The sequence below is a fragment of the Pinus tabuliformis genome, chromosome 8 (assembly GCF_031772625.1).
Source record: "Pinus tabuliformis cultivar Carrire ecotype Pingquan chromosome 8, CPIR1, whole genome shotgun sequence".
Classification (NCBI taxonomy): Eukaryota; Viridiplantae; Streptophyta; class Pinopsida; order Pinales; family Pinaceae; genus Pinus; species Pinus tabuliformis.
In genome coordinates, this window is record NC_142294.1 from 287,581,448 (window position 1) to 287,589,496 (window position 8,049).

Here is an 8,049-nt window from a genome sequence, read left to right on the forward strand (position 1 = left end):
TTTTGTGTCTGAGCACATTGGAAGAACATGTGGACATTGGTTTCATGATCCGAGAGGCACATGGAGCATCGTCCCGGCCCATTCCACCCCTTCTTTTGTAGTACCTCCCAGGAGAGGTTCCTGTTGGAGAACACCAGCCATGAAAAAAGAGTGCATTTGAGTGGGCAGGACACTTTCCACAGAGACATCGGAAATTTTGAATCCGCAGCCCCAGGAAGGCCTTCAACCATGACAGAGTAGATGTCCTTCACCCTAACCGGCTGAGTTGATTTTGATATGGCCCAAACCAATTTGTCTTTGTTGCCTATGCGCTGAAAACCTGTATTTGATAAGTTCTGGGACATCGAGGCCCAAATCTGTCTCAAATGAGGAGGAAGCGGTAATTCCTCCATGCCAATCCAAACAGGAGAAGAGGAGGACCATTCTTTAATCAGCTTTTCCCAAGTGAATATACCTTTTGCTTGGAGGAAGAGAGAAAGGCTTCTTGGGATCAGAAGCTCCAGATTATTGACAATGGGGTCAATGCCAATGTAGATAGAGGATCCTGAATACAGCCTCCAACGGAGATTCTGAATGAAGAAAGGAAAAATTTTCCTGAAACTATTCCAAATAGCCGAACCCGATTTCAAACCAAAAGAAGGTCTCCGGTACCAGAACTCCAGGCTGCGTCCTTTCAAATATCGATTTTGGATAATCTTGCTCCATGGCCCGGCCCCAAAAATACCCCTGCAAAGCGATTTGCACAGTAAGGCCCTTCCAAAGATTTTCATGTTGATAAGACCCCAGCCTCCATTAATCTTCGGCCTCGAAATGATATCCATTTTGACAAGATTTATCTTAGACTGAAATGATTTTCCTCCCCATAAAAAATTGCCCGCAATAGAAACTAGTTTTTTTATAATGGAGGCCGGAAGATGAAACAGATGGGACCAATAAACTGATAATTGAGCTAAAACTGACTGAACCAGAATGAGTCTTCCGGCAAGAGATAGAAATCTCGCTTCCCAAACAGAGATTTTTTTGAAAAATTTGTCAGTTAGCCAGGACCAATCGCGTGAACCATATCCTTTTGCCTTCAGTGAGAAGCCCAAATATTTGAAACTGCTCCTTATAGAAGATAGTGGAATGCCAAATAAATCAGCGATCCACAAAACAGTGGCATTATCAGTATCGTTGTGGAACAACATTGATTTAGCCTTATTAATCACTAGGCCAGATGCCGATTGGAACCTGTTGAGAATATCCTGCAAACACTCCCATGAAGCTCTACACAACATGGCAAAGATGAGCACGTCATCGACAAATAAGTTGTGAGATAAAGATATATCTTTGCATATTCTTACCGGCCTGCACCTCTGATCTGTCACCGCTTTCCTTATCTGATTGCTGAGAGTGTCCATCACGAGAATGAATAATAGAGGCGATAAAGGGCAGCCTTGCCGGAGGCCTCTTTCAGCTTTGAAAAAGCTGGTTGGAATGCCATTGACAATTACAGCATATTTGACGTTTTCAACGCATGCCATGATCCAGTTTATGCATGGCGATCTGAGGCCAATCTTTGCCAGCAGAATTCGGAGGAATCCCCAGTCGACGCAGTCATAAGCTTTAGTCAAATCTATCTTCAGAATGGCAGCATCAATGTTTTTTGAAATGATTGAGAAAAGACATTCCTGGGTCATGGCCACTGCATCCAGAATATTCCTGTCCTTGAGAAAGGCATGTTGATGATTTGTAATATATAAATTTAACACCGGCTTCATCCTTTCTGCAATGATCTTGGAGATGATTTTAAAAAGGATATTACATAAAGCAATCGGCCTGAAGTCATTGAAAGACTCGGAGCGATCTTTTTTTGGGATCAGAGCGATAAACGTGGCAGTGATGGCGCTGTTTATGTTTCCAGATCTCCTTGTGGCCTCAACCATCCCAAGCAAATCTTCTTTAAATAAGTCATAAAAATGAGAAAAAAATTCGATGGACCAGCCATCAGGGCCGGGACTTTTGTCCTTCTTAAGAACTTTTATAACCGCTTGAAGCTCTTCCTCTTTTATAGGACTGAAAAGATGATCATTTGCCTGTTCGTTGAACATAACTGGCATGAGATCCACTGCCCATAGGGAGTCTGATATATTGTTCTGACGCCGAGAGTATTGTCTCTGGAAGAAGTTGACCGCTTCCACAGAGATGCCTTGTTGAGAATATATAAAGTCACCCTTTTCATCTTTGATATGCCAAATAGAATTTATATTACGCCTTGCGTTTGCTGCTTTATGAAAATATTTGGTGTTCCGGTCCCCCTCCCTGAGCCAAAGAGCCCTGCTCTTGAGGCGCCATGTTGCTTCCTCCTCTTGCAAGATCTTTTGTTTTTCTTTTTCTAATGCTGAAATATAGGCTCTTTTATCAAAAGACATACAATCTGCACTGGTTGAATTGAGAGCAGAGTATAACTTCCTTTTAATGTCTGCCAACTGCTGACTGTTTTTTAGTTTCTTGCGAATCTGCCAATCCTTCGATATCACCTTTAGACTCTGAATCTTCTCTCTGAATGTGGTGAACAGGGCCGAATCCGATTCCTTAATTTCCTTCCATTTGTTCCTGATGACCTCATTAAAATATTGGTCCTCCAAATGAATTCTGTTGAACTTAAAAGAGTAGCCAAACCTGGGAGTCACTTCTTTCCATACCAAATAAATGGGCTTGTGGTCAGAGGAATAGTCAGCCCCCGTGAAAGATATCGGCATACCCCAAGCTTCAATAATTTCTGATTTGATCACAAAGCGATCCAACCTCTTCGCAATAAAGGCGGCCCCCAGTCTTTTGTTGTCCCATGTGGGCATTCTTTTCCTTTGCGGAATGTCCACCAGATTCCTGATAAAGAATTCTTTTCTGAGCCTTTCCCCCAAAGGATCGAATCTCCTCCCATCCCCCCATACTTCATCAGCTTTTAATGTAACATTGAGATCCCCAGCTAGCATAAATGATTCCATATCCAATAACTCAGAGTCAATTAACCTTTCCCAAAAAGGCAAACGATCCCTGCACGGAGCATATATATTCAGCATATTAATGGAAAGAAATTGGCCTCTGACAGTTGCTGAAATGAGAATGCCTGCATAGCATTTGAATGCTTTTGCCTTTATCCATGAGGGATCCCACAGCACAGCTAATCCTCCTGATAGACCAGAGGCGTCCGTAGCAACCATATGCCAGTATGGGAACATCCTCCTGAAAAAAGCCAAAGTGACAGATGCAGAATGCATTGTTTCTTGAATGAAAATAATTTTGGGGTGGGCAGAAAGGAAAATGTTCTTGAGCGCCAGAAATTATATTCTAGGTTGTAGTTTTTCAAGCCAATTATGATTCACACAATTTAGCAAGCAAAAATAATTACTATATAAATTGAATGTAGAAATACATTTCAAAAGAAACATGTAGCAAAAAAAACATAGTATGTGAGAACTATAAACATAATATTTTTTTAATTAAATTGAAAAAAAAGCTAAACTCTTACCATCCAATTAATAACTACCACAATTATAATTAACATAGTCTATATCAATTAAGTTAGATTATAGCGTTCAATCAAGCTTTTTTAATCTTACTTTTTAATAACAATAATTCTTTCCCACTCTAATCTTACTTTTCTTAACCCTGTATTCTTTAATTTTATATTTTTAACCACAAAGTTTATGAAACATGTCTTATTATTACTAAAATAATAAAAAAATATAATTAACTAACGAAATTAAGGTTGGAATTTAATATGATCTCCATGTGTGAAGAAAATAAATAATATATATTTTTTAATTAACTAATCCAAAATAAATTATGAAATGACTTTTTAAAGTTATCTATTAATATTTAAAATAAAAATTTAAAAACCCTCTTTCTATATAAGTACAACTCTTCACAGAATAAAGAATCTTAATAATGTATTGAAACAATATATTGAAATTTAAATCTTTATTTGTACTAGGATTTTCAAAATAAAAAACACATTCAATTGAAAAATTTAATGCAATACAGTTTGATTTGCGGGTGTCAATTGGATTGGAAAAGAAGAAAGGTTGGCTCAACTTTGCGGGAGGGCCCCTTAAAAAGAATTTAAGGAAAATCAACGATAATATTGTTACAATGAAGAAAATTTTCATAACGGTAATATTGCCACCGTCTAGAAAGATATGCAGCGGACGCAGTGGACGGAAAAACTCATAACGGTAATATTGCCACCATATATTACCACCATCCAGAAAGAAAGATATGCAGATTTTCATAACGGTAATATTGCCACCGTCTAGAAAGATATGCAACAGACGCAGTGGACGGAAAAATTAGTAACGGTAATATTGCCACCATATATTACCACCATCCAGAAAGAAAGAAATGCAGAGGGGCGGATTTCAAATATAATAAATAGAATGGAAATCTTTTGGCATTCGTTTTGATGGCCGTTTTTTTAAATGGGAAAATAGAAAAACGGGCTTGGTATCACTGCCAACAGGCTGGCAGACAAAATGAAAAAAGCTGGAAAAAAGCGGAGAGGTCAGGTCAAAGAGGCCGTTCAAAATGAAAAAAGCTGGAAAAAAGCGGAGAGGTCAGGTCAAAGAGGCCGTTTTTTTTAAATGGGAAAATAGAAAAACTGGCTTGGTATCCCTGCCAGCTGGCTGGCAGACAAAGTGGAAAAAGCTGATAAAAAGCGGAGAGGTCAGGAGGGCTGGCAGGCAAAATGGAACAAGCTGATAAAAAGCGGAGAAGAGGAGAAGAGGGAAAAAAGGGGAGACGTGAGGCCAAGGAGGAGAAGAGGGACGACGTGAGTGAAGATTGTGAGGTTTCGGTTTTATTTTCACATAATTGTTTATGAAAAGAACAAGGTTGAGATTTTGAGATTTTGAAGTTTGAATAGGTGAATATATGTGTTTTTCGTTTTATTAGATTTAAGTTCAGCGTGGCCATGATTGATCTGTCTGAGCTCTCCTCTTTTCTTTTTCACTTTATGGTTTACTTTTATTGTTTTTTTGGATGGGAACTTTTTCAAATGTTTGGCGAATTACAAGTTTCACTCGGCCACCTTTTTTCTGTTGGGTGGTTTTGAAAGCTGGGGTGATGTTCGTTTTGAATTTCCGATGGTGTCTGTACACAGAAGATGGTAAGGGTTAAATCAATGGGAAATGATTTCAAAGGAGTGGGTGTCGCTGGGACGTTGGAGTAAACAACGCTTACGAGGAGAGAATAAAAAGCTGAAGGTTAAACTCTCTGCAGCTTAATATTTCGGTTAGTAAAATGGGTTTTTGAACAGATTCTTACTCTAATTTGGTTGCTTTCATTGTGCAATGGAAGGTTCAGTCCTTAAAAGCGCCGTCTGGGACAAACTCGTGTATACTTGGTGCCTTTCCTTAGTTCCTGAGCATTGTTTGTTCAAGTTGAGTTTCGATTCATCCCTCCTGCAATCATTTGTACTTCATTGAAACGAAAACGTTCTGCAGTTTGATGGGGATTTAGGGTTTTAATGCATCTTCCCTTCTTTTTTAACCCTAGCGGTTTCCTCAAGGTACGCATTTTTCATCAATCCAAAGATGAAGGCAATAAAGAGGCCATGCGGCGCAGGTGTAGATGCGGACGGAGATGAAGGTCGTCGGTGCTTCATTACTTAATTTCCCTCTTAATTTCTAGTTAAATTCATATTTCATATAAAATGAATAGTTATATACAACAAAATGATTATGTTAAAGATTATGCAGAGGAAACGTAAGAATTAAAATATTGTGGCCCGCTGTGGTAAATAATTAGGCCGATAGGCCTTCCCTTTGAAAGAGACTTTCGTCGTTCCTTTCATTCTGAGAATGACACTTGGCGTCGACATCTGGCGGGCATACAACAGGCAAATTGTTAATGTTGAGGCAATTTCTGTTTATTCTCAGTGATTGAGAACTTCCGGCAAACCGAATCTTCACCCACTACATGAAGCAGGCAGAAATATCCGCAAATTTGTTACAGCTCCCTGTAATCCGTGAATAAAACGCAAATTTGTTACAGCTCCCTGTAATCCGTGAATAAAACGTTACAAATCACTGAGAAGGCAGTGTAGAGTTAACAGCGATGGGGTTCCTTCTTTTATTTCGCAGGCAGAAATATCCGCAAATTTGTTACAGCTCCCTGTAATCCGTGAATAAAACGTTACAAATTACTGAGAAGGCAGTGTAGAGTTAGCAGCGATGGGGTTCCTTCTTTTAATTCTCACAATATGACAGAGTAGGTGAAATGATCCCCTGCGATATTAAACTTGATATTTTCTCCGCATCTTTGTGCTCCTCCTCGACCTGAAGCCTGCCACAGCAAATTTGAACTCCTGAGACGTCTCACTGCATCGATATCCGATATCCAACGTCTCACTGCATCGATATCCGATATCCAAGGTATGTAGTTTTTGCCTTTTAATGTCTAGCTTCATAATCTCTCCTGAGACCTCTCATTGCATCGATATCCGATATCCAAGGTATGTAGTTTTTGCCTTTTAATGTCTAGCTTCATAATCTCTGAATCTGAAATAGGTTTTTAACGAGTTTTTTTTGGGGGTTGGGGGCATTTTATATTCCGGATTTTAGGGCAACAGAGCTGATTTTTGGTTTCTTGGCAGTGGTTTATTCAATTGGGTCTTTGGTATTTTTTAGAAGTCCATATGGGCATCGTTGCTTCTTTGCTGGGTTGGACAGGATTCTTGGCAGATTTCACAAATTTTAGTTGATTGGTTTGGAATCCCACAAAGCGGCAATAACTGGATATATTATTAATAAATCCCTGAAAGTTGAATTATTTGAGAATTTGAAATTGTAAAAACGGAAATGACTGGTTTGCTGTTTTGGTAGATGGATGCTTTGAAGCAGTCCCGGTGGCCCTAAATGTTCAATATGCATCGTTCGCGAGAGCTGTTCAGAAGGTGGGAAGTGGAGCAACTTCTCACAGACCACTCTTTAAATCTTCCCTTATAAGGAAAGGGTTGTCTAGGATCGCCAATCCCCTGGCTTCTAAAGTTCCTTTAGTGGGTAGTGGCAACAGAGGCCATATTGTAATGTCAGACACAACTGCAGGATCATATGCTGAAGCGCTTGCAGAGTTAGCCCAATCTACCAATTCACTGGATCTTGTCAATAATGATATTGAGAAGCTCTCTCGATTTCTAGAATACAAAGAGCTTTATAGCTTCCTCGCTAATCCGATAATCACGGAAGAGAGGAAGAAGAGCATTATCAAGGCCATTGCAGATGATGCCAAGGTTCAGCCTACCACGTTGAATTTCCTCTACCTCCTCATTGACAATAAAAGGATGGACATCATTAATGACATTATCAGAGAGTTTGAGATGGCCTACAATAAGCTGACTGACACACAGTTGGCAGTGGTGACTTCTGTTGTAAATCTTGAGAATCGACATCTGGCTGAAATTGCCAAGAAGGTCCAGAGTTTAACTGGTGCCAAGAATGTTAGACTAAAAACCGTCATTGATCCCTCTCTGATTGCAGGCTTCAACATCCGATATGGACCAACTCTGTCCAATATTATAGACATGAGTGTGAAGACTGAGCTAGAGCAATTGGCGAGTCAAATTGGGTACAAAGAGAGAATTGAAAATGTATGAATCTGAGATGCTTGTGTATCCTTGACAAAAAAAATGAATCCATTGGTTTTCGTTGTTCTAAGTACTATTTATTCTAGAACTGTTTCTGAACTGGCTTGCAGAAGTGTCTGAGGCTATAGTTCTTGTTATCGCGTTGTTTCCATTTGAATTTTGTTACCCTGCACCTGACATTTGGATTGGAAAATGCTATAAAATTTTATGAGTTGGAAGGTACCCACTACCTACTTTGATTGCAGAGTTGGAGGGCTCGCTTACAAAAAAAAAATTAAAGACAAAAAAAAGTGTCAAGTAAGTTGAAGGTCACTGTTGGATGAAAAATATGGAAGAGATACATAGACCAGGGTTATAGATCTGCACATGCCTTCATTATCTAGATTATTAACTCATGTTCATTTGAAAATAGTTCATGCAAAAAT

General features: G+C 39.3%; 1 pseudogene; it reads left to right on the top strand.

Annotated features, from left to right (window-relative positions):
* Positions 1 to 6,863: 6,863 nt before the first annotated feature.
* LOC149235252 (ATP synthase subunit delta, chloroplastic-like) lies at positions 6,864 to 7,846 on the top strand (annotated as a pseudogene).
* The last annotated feature ends 203 nt before the right edge of the window (positions 7,847 to 8,049 follow it).